At 35.6% G+C, this 13,077-nt stretch overlaps 1 protein-coding gene across 7 annotated transcripts in view; it reads left to right on the top strand.

Moving 5' to 3' along the window:
• The window catches only part of ADGRL3 (adhesion G protein-coupled receptor L3), an 858,314-nt gene that overhangs the window by 36,275 nt on the left and 808,962 nt on the right, over positions 1-13,077 (top strand). The gene's annotated exons all lie outside the window — the stretch shown is intronic.

Here is a 13,077-nt window from a genome sequence, read left to right as displayed (position 1 = left end):
TCAAACAGAACACTTAAACTCTGAGTAAGCAGAATAATTGACAGTCTAAATCTCTATCCTCACTGTTTGCTGCCTGCCCACTTAAATACAAACATAGGGAAAGAGTAAAAAATGAGTCAAAGTAGATTTCTAGAAAAGAAAAAAAAAAAGAAGCTGCAAGATATAATGCTTTAGCTTTATTTCTTTGAGAGGATTTAAGTGGTACTTGAATGTAATGAAATTTTAACATGAAGAGAATAGGATTTTCTTTCAGGGCATCACATCCATTGAAAATAGGTAAAACTAAATATGACGTTGAAGCAGGAGAGTTGTTACTTTAGAATTAGAAAATAGTTAAGAAAGGCATTATTGAGAAAGAACTGGCTGTAGTCCATAAACCGAAATATCTGTTTACTTGAGTGTGTATTTAGTTGAGTATCAAAAGATAATATGGCGATTGATTATTTGGCAACAACTTCAGTTTTCAGACCTAACTAATTGGGGTGTTTTCAAAATAGATCTCAGAAGATTTCCTTTTCTGCCCATCTCTACAAGACCTTCTGTTCCATAAGTTCAATGTAATGAAAGGTCCATCTTCAACAGCAAGTAAATCAATGAAGTTAGAACACTCCCTCACGTCACACACAAAAATAAACTCAAAATGGCTTAAACACTTAAATATAAGACATGACACCATAAAACTCCTGGAATAGAACATAGGCAAAACATTCTGTGACATAAATCATACCAACGGCAAGGCAATCAAAATAAAATAAAAAATAAACAACTGGGACCTAATCAAAGCTTTTGCACAGCAAAGGAAACCATAAAAAAAACAAAAAAGACAATCTACGGAATGGGAGAAAATATTTGCAAATGATGGGACCAACAGGGGCTTAATTTCCAAAATATACAAACAGCTCATACAGCTTAATAGCAACAACAACAACAACAAACAATCCATTCAAAAAATGGGCAGAAGACCTAAATAGGCATTTCTCCAAAGAAGACATACAGATGGCCAATAAGCACATGAAAAGATGCTCAACATCTCTAATTATTAGAGAAATGCAAATCAAAACTGCGAGGTATTATCTCACACCAGTCAGAATGACCATCATTAAAAAGTCTACAAATAACAAATGCTGCAGAGGGTGTGGAGAAAAGGGAACCCTCCTACGCTGTTGGTGGGAATGTAAATTGGTACAGCCACTATGGAAAACAGTATGCAGGTGCCTTAAAAAACTAAAAATAGAGTTGCCATATGATCCAGCAATCCTACTCCTGGGCATATATCAGGAGAAAACTCTTAATTTGAAAAGATAAATGCACCCCAATGTTCATAGCAGCACTATTTACAATAGCCAAGACATGGAAGCAACCTAAATGTCCATTGAAAGATGAATGGATAAAGAAAATGTGGTGTATATATACAGTGGAATACTACTCAGCCATAAAAAATGTAATATTACCATTTGCAGCAACATGGGTGCACCCAGAGATTATCATACTAAGTGAAGTAAGTCAGACAGAAAAAGACAAATACCATATGATAGCACTTATATGTGGAATCTGAAATATAATACAAATGAACTTGTTTACAAAACAGAAACAGATTCACAGACATAGAGAACAAACTTATGGTTACCAAAGGGGAAAGGGGGTGGGGAAAGGATAAATTGGGAGTTTGGGACTAGCAGATACAAACTACTATATATAAAATAGACAAACAACAAGGTCCTACTGCATAGCACAGCGAACTATATTCCGTATCTTGTAATAAACCATAATGGAAAAGAATATGAAAAAGAATACACACACACACACACACACACACACACACACATACATGTAACTGAATCACTATGCTGTACACCAGAAACTAACACAACGTTGTAAATCAACTAAACTTCAATTAAAAAAAAAGTCTGTCTTTGAGATAAAGGAGAGCTTACTTTAATATATATATATATGAAATAGATGTAAAGGTCTTTATCTGTAACTTTTCTTATTCTTTTAATGCTGAAATAAAATTTAGTTGAGTAGGTGGTAGTTTTCTATGTTTACTAACTTCCTATTTGAATGGCAAATTTTAGGGAAATTCAATGGATATATATATAGAGCTATATACAGGTATTTTGATGGGGGTATACTCATAAGCCACCAGCAGGTTCTTCATAAATGCTCATTTCTTTCTTAATAATTGCCAAAAGATGTAATTTTTTTGTTCATGCATTTACTTTAATGTACTTTCCATGAGAGATAAATTTATCTTGTTCCTTACAATTTTATGAATTGTATATCTTTAACAAATATTTGTTGAATGAATTAATGAAAGGTTTCATTGAAACTAATGACGGTTATGATTTTAGTGCTATTATATCTATATATAATACATCATACTTATTGAGCATTTACCTTTTGGTCTTTCATCCATTATTTCATTTAAATTGTACAAATTATGTTCTGCTATTGTACTCATTTTTAGATGAAAAAAACATATCTTTTTATACACCCATATCCATACAAAACATATATGGTGAGATTTATAGTGAAAGTATAAATCTTTGATAATTTCTAGGAATAATCTGATAGATTAATTAATGGAGCAAATATAGCTCATGTTGGACCTTAAAGGATAGAAATGAGCTGAATAAGTAGATAGGATGGTTCAATGAAGATGATTAAGACATTTATAATAGCTTTTATAATGTTTAGGTTAAAAGTTTTGGAGAGGCCATGTGGTTCAGGATAGGTTCCAGAAGATCTTAAATGACAGGCATAGGATATTTTCCCTCATCAAGAAATTGGATAACATGTAGATTCTTGAATTAGGCATCAGTATATTGAAATTACTTTCATCAATATCCATTTTAGCCAGATTAATCTTTATGTGTCTTGGAAATGCATTTGAAAGATTACTTTTTTATTTTTAGGACAGGTAGTATAAAGGAAAATATTTTTAAAAATTACACTTTCTATATTTGGTTTTTTTTTAATTTGTAAGTTACTTTAAGCAGAATCTGTAGTTTGAATTGGGAGTGACCTCTCTTCCATTGTTGTCCATTTTTAACTTGAATCTTTCTGAGATTTTAGTAAGCATCACCATATTTATCACTTGGTTACAGCATAATGTAACTTTTTTTACTTGTGAGCGCAAAAATACACTCAGATACACCATTTACTCTTAGTATAGTTTGAATTTTATATTCCCTTATTTTGCTGAGCAATATACTACTTGAGAGAAATATGTTTTCTCTTTCATAATATATGTAAATGTTAAAAATTACTAAATTTGCTATGGCATGTGACATGATTTGGATTATCAGACTATATCTGATCATGTAACTCCTTGCTCACCTCTCTCACCTAATTATTTTTCCTGGGCAACACTTAGTCATAATTTTATTTGCTTGATTATCTGTTTAATATCTAGTGCATTGCACCAATTGGGACCTCTGTGAGGGTGAGGTTATATCCATTGATATATATCCATTGAGGTTTCTGTCTATTATGTTGCACGGCTGTACTTCCAATCCCTGCAGAGGACCAGACATGTAGTTGGTGTTCAGTAAATATTCGTTAAATGAATTGAATGAATGTCTTGCAGACTGATGAAATTGTGCTGCAGTGTTTTTTAAACACGTGGGATTGTTAATTGCCACAAGGAAGCCTGTGTATAGCTATTAGAGTGCTTCTGCAATTTTCCTTTTTTCTTTTTTCTATTATCTCATACAGTGATTTATATTTGAATCAAAGGGCATTTGCATTGTTTTGAAAATTAAATCTCTTATCTATATGTAAGCATAAAATTAAGATTAGTGTCTGAAATTTCAAGAAAAACCAAGGCCTGGATTTATCAGTGAGGAGATTTCCAATGAAAGAGTTGTATACATTTTTCCTTAATGTTAGAACTAGCAGTGCAGAAAATACATAGAAATTCCCAGCGCACAAGTTATCATTGCCTGAAGGCTGTTGGCTAACAGTTTCCCCTGCACTATTTAAGAATGTGCTCTTATTTGTTGGGTAAATAGAATATATATGATGATTTCAGTTTTACAGACTGTCATTCTCCTCATACTTCATAAACACATTCTTAATTTTAATATTTTAACATTAACGAATATATGAATTTATAATTTAATTTTACAAAATTATTGAACAGTTCTGTGCAAGGCACTGATCGAAGGGCATACCAGTAATTTATTGTCTCTGGCTTTATTTGTAAGCTAGTGAGGAAATAGGACAAGTGCTATAGGCAAACTACAAAGTGCCATGGGGACATTGAGGAGAAAATTAATTTCAACAAGGGAATCAATTAAATGTTCACGGAAATAGATGATATTAGACATGAACATTTAAAGATGAGTAGCATTTCAGGAGGTGAATTGGTAAGAACACAGTGACCCCACTGTGTGTTTGGTGTAGGGAGTTCAGTTTCAAACCAGATGGGAAGTAAACACAGAATCAGGTGGAAATCAAACTATCTACTTTATTATTGGTAGATCTCAATCAGTAACCATAGTTTGGACCTGCAGCCAACTGGCTTTTCAAATACTTCTCCCATAGAGTTAAACTTATCCAGACCTAGTGAAAAAGGACAACCACGTGCTGGGCAAACTTTTTACACCTTTTTCTTGCTAAATTGAAGTATGCAGATGTCACTGACAGACTCTCAAGGTCCTACCCACCATGTAATCTCTGCTTCTCCCATGGGCAGCAGTGACTACAGAATGAAGAGATGGTCAAATATGTTTTCCTCTTGGGAGTAGAATTTTATGCATGAGAGAAGGGATTATGGTTCCCCCTAACAGGATATATCTTAATAGAAACCAGCTTAAGTTTTAAATACTTACTTGTAATATTTAAATAAAGCCTTGTTAGTTCTAATATTGGCTTTTCTTTAAAGCTATCATTTTGTTTTGAAGGAAAACTATTTAATATCCATTCTAGTTCCTCTTTCTTCAAAGATGTTTAAAGGGAAGTCATGTTTGTATTAGTGGAAATCTTTGGCAAATAATTTTAAAAGGCTGTTATGTCTGATTTGTGAATGAAACCCAAGGTTGGTTTTAATACCGTCATCATAAAATAAGTTGAAGGACATTATTTCACTGTGCAATCTAATGAAGCTAACCTCACTATTGAGATTGATTTAAATTCAATTTTACTTCACTACTAAAATATTTTAATGAAATTCCATCCTTGGACTTATGATTTTTTTCTATACCGAAGGTAAATTTGTATTGGCAACTTGAAATACAATCATTGATAGAATACAAAAGTTAGGATCGTTTGTTGCTATCCAGATCTCCCTAACTTTCCAAACCTGTCATATTTTATATAGCAAATATTTGTGGGTTACGGAGTTCAGTGTGAGACCTTTGGCTGTGAAAGTTTATTAGCTGACTCCAGTTACACTGATTTATGTGGTAGTAAATATGATGAAGGGGGAGGGATTATGTTTAACTGATCAGAAAACACATTGAGAGTTAAACTTGTATTTCAGGTTGTCTATTCTCTGGGGAATATTTTCCTTATAAAAATATTTTAATGACATAAACACTCATTTGATAGAATAGAAATAAAAGTCACTTAAATAGCATTATAGAAGAGTTGCTGACTTTGGTTTTCTTTCTCTGTGAGGCCTAAATAACTATACAAGTAATAAGCATAAAACTGACGTTTCTCTTTCTCTCTTTAAATAGATGTACGCATGTGTACGTATATATATGGCGTGTTCTCTTGTATCATGTGAGTTTAAATCTGTAATACTGAGAAAATAAAATTAGCATTTAATCTTTTAGGGTTGTTGTGCAATAACAAAATAAATTCATAAAAATAGAGCCACATAAAACCCATTCTTGGATTTCTTGCTATGGAGTGGATGTACCCTGAGTTGATAATTGGGAACACGGATGGAATCATCCCCCATAAAACCCAGTCTCGAACTTGGTAGAACCTATTGACTCTGGCAGAGATGAAATGATATTGGAATATTGATCGGTGTAGCCAGAGAAGTAGGCAGCCTGATAATCTTCATCTAAATATTTTCACTTTACATGGTGATATGGTGTTACTGGGTGACTTCTGTGCTGTCTTTCCGATCTGCTTTTCTACTCTATTTTCCACCACTCATCTTTGCTTATTATACCTTATACTAGTTCTTTTAATGAAAGAATGTTTGTTTAGAGAGAAGTGAAGGGTTTACCAAAAGGGGCCCTCTCCACATAATCCTCTCCTTGCCCCTACTCTTCTGCAGATCCTGGTGTGAAGAACTAAGCTGTAAACTAGAGAGAGGGTTGGGGAGTGGTAATGGAAAGACAGCATCCGGGCATTGTCTTTCTTTCTCATACTCTCTCCCCGCTGAAGCACATTCAATTTTGCTGTCCTCACTTCTTTCTTTGCCAGACTGTCAAGGGCAGCTGAAGAAAAATCAAAGAGACTCGTGGATCAGTGTTATTACACATGTAAGGTTTTTAGCCTCACCTGAACCTCAGCAAATCCTTTCACTGGTCTCCCAGTCAGCTTCCTTTTCCCATCTATCATGGTCTTTACATTTGCATGTGCTATTCTTTTCCTGAAATACCTTTTTAAAAAGTTCCTCTTCAGATAAACCCTAGTCATCCTTCTAGACCGGCTGGAACGTTACCTCCATTTACGAAGCTTTGCAGCCTGCCCCTTCCTCCTGCCCATCTTCCCCAGGTCGTTTCCCTAGTGCAGTTTCTTTCTTTTGCAGGCTTTTAGTGTATCACAAGTAGCATTGTTGTTAGTGTTGAAGCCTTTCTCTCCCACATGCAATTACTGGAGGCCATGTCCATGCGTCATTAATTGTTGTCTAGCCCAGTGGGGGGGGCACATGGTTGATATCAGTCTAGGTTTGCTGAGTAAATCAATACCTGTCAAAATGCGGTCTGCTGGGGAAGCTAGAGTCGTCATCTTCTTGACATTTGTCACAAATATCTTCCTGTTTATAATTATCATACTTTATTTAAAATACATCACTACATAGTAATAGCATTAAGTGGTAAACAGATGGAAGGGTGAGGATATAGTTCAAATGATAATCTATTTTTCCTACTTTTAGATAGGGCAATAAAATATACCTTCAGGCAGATATCTGTTCTCTTTTTTTTTTTTTTTTTTTTAACAAGGTTTCTCAGGTTATAGGCTGCCATAATTTCAATAAGTAGTTCCTGCCACAGTGTGTTAACATCAGTAGGCTGACTATTTCTGTTTCTTTTCCACCCTCATCTTCTCTTCTTCTATGCTACTATGCTGCCTCCTAACTATGGCTCTCTTCTAAAAATCTACATAAAATCTACAACCCCTTTCAGAGCTCATTTTCATTGACCGCCTGCCAGCTGTTGAGGCAACAGCTGATTTTCATTATATGGTGAAAGGGTGGGGCCACTGGTTCACAGCTGCCAAGTTTCTGGTTCTTTTCCCTCACCACCTTGAAAACCCAAGTCCCTTATTATGTAAAATAGCCCAGCTGCTATCTGTCTTGCAACAGGTGATCAGGGAGGAGTTTTCTGTAGAATGATTAATAGTGGGACTAGCTCTGGGGGAAGCTAGGTGGTGTCTTAACAAAACTTACATCAAGCATTAGCACTGGGGGTAAGTTTAGTCATTGCTATCTTGCTGCAATTTGGGACTCTTAAAGGGTATTCTTTTTATGAAAAAGTTCACAAACCCTCAGGACGTGATTATCTGCCTATGTCCAGAGTTGTTTAGTTTCTCCATCTGTTTAAACTTAAATATGTATTTAGGTTGGAATTTAGCAATATTGGCTTTGAAGGTATCCCAATCTGATGCAAATTTCACTTGTTTTTTGTCTTTTTTTTGTCATATTATTATTTTAATTTTGTTTTGTCCAGAATAAATGAAGATTCACTTATGTCCCAAGTAATAGATTTATGCTAATAACCCTTTTCCAATAGAGTATTTTAACCAAGATGAGGTTTCAATTTTTTGGGGGGGGGTAATGGATCAGAATTGGGGTCAGTGCTTCTTACTAGGATTACCTATTGTGGGGCATCAAATTTTATCATGTGCTTATAGGAAAGTTTATAATATATAAGGCAACACAATTGAGTACGTCTACTGATTATCTTTCAAGCAAACACTGTAATAATATAACAATCTGAGATTGAGATGTTTTTAAAGAAAAATAAATACTTAGTTTTTTTCAATACGATTTAGTTTCAAATATTTTTGGCATGAGCATATTGCCTTTTTAAAGCATGATGGAAAGCAGTCACTTTTAGTTTTAGCTGAATTCATTTAGCCATTAATTTAACATATAATATTCCAGACACTGAGCTACATCCTGGGGATAGAGAAATGAGTACAACACACAAAGAACCTTCATTGTATTCTATCGCAATTCAGGGGTGCTTTTTAAATTTATTTATTTATTTATTTATTTATTTATTTATTTATTTTTGGCTGTGTTGGGTCTTCGTTTCTGTGCGAGGGCTTTCTCCAGTTGCGGCGAGCGGGGGCCCCTCTTCATTGCGGTGCGCCGGCCTCTCACTATCGCGGCCTCTCCCGTTGCGGAGCACAGGCTCCAGACGCGCAGGCTCAGTAGTTGTGGCTCACGGGCCTAGTTGCTCCGCAGCATGAGGGATCCTCCCAGACCAGGGCTCGAACCCGTGTCCCCTGCATTGGCAGGCGGATTCTTAACCACTGCGCCACCAGGGAAGCCCAGGGGTGCTTTTATAAATAGAAATCTTGCCTGTATACTGCCTCCGATAGGCAGACCAAAATGTATATGGCAATTTGTGCATTGTAAATTCTATAACCTGTTTAGCTCTATTGTAAAAGTTCACAGGGCATTCACTTTTTGATGGTACAGATTCTAAAACTCAGGCAGGTTTTTAAATACCTCATCTGCATAGTTTGTGATGGGAGTTAAAAATATTTCAAAGGGCTTATTTTCCACCATACTTCCTATCTAATGTCATAATTCACAGTTGTCCATTTTCCTGCTCCAGGATTGTATTTAAGTAATGACACTTTTTGGTAAATTTCAGTCAGTTGCTGAGGTTAAATAACAGAAGAATAATTCTGCTATCGTTTACATTCTGTAGATTTTTATGTTTTTAGTGCATTTTCACATAAAAAATCTGAGTGCATTTTCCCAACCTCCCTGAAATTTAGCTTTACCAGAAATTATTATTCCCTTTCTGAGATAATAAAATGATACTGAAAGATGTCAACAATAATAATAGCTATCATTTAAATCAAGAGCAAAGGTTTGTCAGGACCAGTACCAGGAACTATACATCATAGTAGCCATGGGATTTATGCATTATTAACTCCTTTTTACCGTTGAGAAAATTGAAGATCAGGCATGGTAAATGCCCTCCCTATTGCCTGGCTACATTTAGGGTTTGAACCCAGATTTGCCTCTAAAACTTCCTTGGAGTGTCTTTCTCCCTTACCATTGTGTCCCCCCTTGTATGAATTAATCAAGTCATTCAGCCAGTTATCAGAGCTGGAATATCCAGATCCGGTGAAACATAATCTGGTGCATTGTCATTCACTGACTCATTATTTATTCAAAAATTATTTATTGCATGCTGACTCTATTTCTGTGATTATGTTTCCTTGCTCACAGAGTTAAGAGCAAAGAAACCGATTTGAATTTTCAGTTTATTAGTAATGCTTTAAGGAAACATGAAACCATTCAAAACAGAATTAGTGCGATTTATGTTTTAGAGCTTTTCTATTTACTCCAGACATCTCCCACAAGGAGAGTAGTAACCTAGTTTGAATACCATTTAAAAGTTTCAGAGGGGAAAACTGCTACATGTGTGAAATGCAGTGTTGACTCACTGAATTGAAACATTCTCATTTACTTGTCTTTGCTTCTTTAGCAGTTAGATCAAGTGGTACTGCAGAGTAAATTTTTTGTCATTCTTATAGATTTTCAGATTATCTTCTAAAGCAGACCCATGGTAGGTTGTTGAAATGCTTCACTTTGGAAAGTTACATATGACTAGGCATGCTCTAAATTGAAAAGTTAAATTAAATTACTATTATGTAACATTTCTTTCCAAGTATATTGAATTTGATTTCCATTACTTACTAAGCAACTCATCAGTGATTTTATTTCCACTGCCTTAGTCCATTGTTTAAAGTCCTTTAAAAAACAAATTTCACTGCTGATTTTATAATCAGTTGACTAAACAGCAAATACTGCGTTAATACTAATATATTGATTGTTTTACCTTTTGGTATAATTAGATCTGCAGTAAAACCTAATCTGACATGATTTGTTTGTGGGTTGATGACCCATGGGCAGAAATGTGTAATAGCTAAAGCATCTAAAATTAGCTGCCTTACATTTGTCTAATACACTCTTCTTTGAGATATCAACCAATTTTTCTTTTAACAGCATATCTAATCAATTTCAAAGTAAGGAAAAATAAAGCCTGAGCCAGTTTTGAAAATTATTCTTCCTTGAAATGTTCTGAGTGCTGGAATTTATTTTACAGTTCCATCTAAGCAGGCTTCTAGGCTGAAAAGAAGGGGATGAATAGTGTCGAAATCTGCTTTAGGAGAGAGCTTGTTTATCGAGCTACACCTCATTTTCCTTTATCTGTCACAGCGTAAATAATAGGTAGAATTTCTTGGTTGGTTGTATTGTACGTGCACAGCATAAAGCTTAGAGTCAACTAACTGTAGCATTTCTGATTCTTCCTTAAGCCATCTTTAACTTGCTAAGCTCCCTTCCCCATCTCACCTTCCTGCTTGCAATATGATCCAAGCAGAATTATGCAGTTTAGACAATTATAGTGTTCAGTGTCTATCTGTAAATTTGTACATTCAATCTTGAAGTATAGATCTTTTGCAGAAAGAAATAGGAGTTACAGTGAAGTAGACTCAGGTATACATTGATTTTTAAATTTTTTTTAGGAGCTTTCAACATTTTGTTTGGCAATATTTTTCTGTAAAGGTAATGCATTTGTAAGGATTAGCTGTGTCTCATAGCATTTATCAGAAAACCCAGCACATTAGGGGCTTAAATAGTATAGAAATTTCTCTCTCTTGGAAAAGAAGTCTTTCATGGGGCAGTGCATGGCTCTGCATTGTCTCCATGGTCTCAGAGACCAAGGCTCCTGCCTCCTTCTTCCACATTTTGACTCTGGCTTTTATTCTCAGGATCACCTCATGTCACAACATGGCTTCTGGAGATGAAGCAATCTCATCTACATTCCGTATTGCAGGAAGGAAGGATGCAAAGCAGGGAGCACAAAAGGAATGCATTTTTCAGCTGAATCTACCACCTTCTAGGAAACTCCACACAACACATATATATCATTAGCCTGAATGTAATAACATGGCCACACCTAGTCTTTAACTGGGTACATTGCCCCCTTAAATGAAATAAAGAAAAAAAGAGGAGAATGCAGTTTATATTCAGCTGTCATTGTTCATATATGTGATAGTTGGGTCTCCAATTTTCAGTTTTCTCATCCTTAAAATGGGCAAAAGAGTATCCTCCCAATGGTGTTTGTATGAGGGTTAAGGGAGATACTGCATGAATGATACTTAGTCATGGAACAGAGTAAATATTATAATCATTGCTTTTCAACTTCTCCTTTCCCTTGTCATGATTGCAGCATTAGAGCAGCAGGAAGTCTCAAGGCTTTATGGACACTTATGAAGATCCACATTAACTTGTGAATTACTTCACTTTTGGGACTAATATGTGGTTTGTTTGCAGTTGGTATCTCCTTGTATTGTCTCTCTTCTATAATGCATTATACAACATGGGGACGTTCTATCTTCATGCCCTAAATATAACCGAGAACTGGGGATTAGTCAGTCTTTAAAGTGGAAAAGGATTAGCCACAGTGACGATTAATCTATTCTGAAATTTTGGGGACTACTGAGTTCACTGAAATAATCAGTCTCCTTAAAGAAGCAGCCTGCTCCTTAGTCAAGGGTACTAAACGAGTGTCAGAAAAGAAGGGCAGTCTTGGGCAAGTCACATGGCTATTCTCTTTGTCAAAGGAGCGATTGGATTGGCTGATCTCTGAGGTCCTTCTTATTATTATTTTTTTAAATAAATTTATTTATTTATTTATGGCTATGTTTGGTCTTCGTTTCTGTGCGAGGGCTTTCTCTAGTTGTGGCAAGCGGGGGCCACTCTTCATCGCGGTGCGCGGGCCTCTCACTATCGCGGCCTCTCTTGTTGCGGAGCACAGGCTCCAGACGCGCAGGTTCAGTAATTGTGGCTCACGGGCCTAGTTGCTCCGCGGCATGTGGGATCTTCCCAGACCAGGGCTCGAACCCGTGTCCCCTGCATTAGCAGGCAGACTCTCAACCACTGCGCCACCAGGGAAGCCCATATTTTTAAGTAATATAATTGTAGGGATCCCATTCTCTTCAGATCTTTTAAGACCATGTAAGTTCTTACGGTGTTTGCTACCTTTTATATGAAGATGGATAGTGAGGGTGGGCTCATTCCGTGCGCTTTAAGGAGCCCTCACAATTTTATACCATTGGATTTTGCTGCCTGAGATACCGACTTCTTTATTTTCCTCTCTTAAGTTTTAAGAATTGCATATTATTCAGATTTGAACTATTCCAAGTAAATACTCTTGAGAATAAAAGTTTAGTGATACTTACATTAATACATCTTCTGTTGTAAAACGGCCATAGCATTATACATTATTTTCCTTTATATTAATACATTTTCGACATGTACTTTTATGAAAGGAACTGGACTTTTTTCCTCCCAAGTGAGCAGTGCATTACTAACAACTAAGTTCTTCCACGTAACTCCAAGTAAATAACTTGTTCTGGTATTTGTTAGTTCTTTGGCTTTGGGAGACTACTTACAATCTCATCTGTAAAAATGGGAATATTTATTACACTTGTTTTATAGGTCAAGGAGGGAGAGTTAAAGGAAATCATGAATGTGAAGTGTTAACCATTTATCTGAAGCAAAAGATAATGACAATTATTATTTTATTACTAGTACTACTAGTACTAGTACCATTACGGAAATGGACTTGAAAGCTAGCTAATTTAACTAGGGTGATGGTCCATTTATCTATTGCTACATAATAAACTATCAATAAC

The sequence above is a fragment of the Balaenoptera ricei genome, chromosome 5 (genome assembly GCF_028023285.1).
Source record: "Balaenoptera ricei isolate mBalRic1 chromosome 5, mBalRic1.hap2, whole genome shotgun sequence".
NCBI classification, from domain to species: domain Eukaryota; kingdom Metazoa; phylum Chordata; class Mammalia; order Artiodactyla; family Balaenopteridae; genus Balaenoptera; species Balaenoptera ricei.
This window is presented reverse-complemented; position numbering and strand designations above follow the sequence as displayed.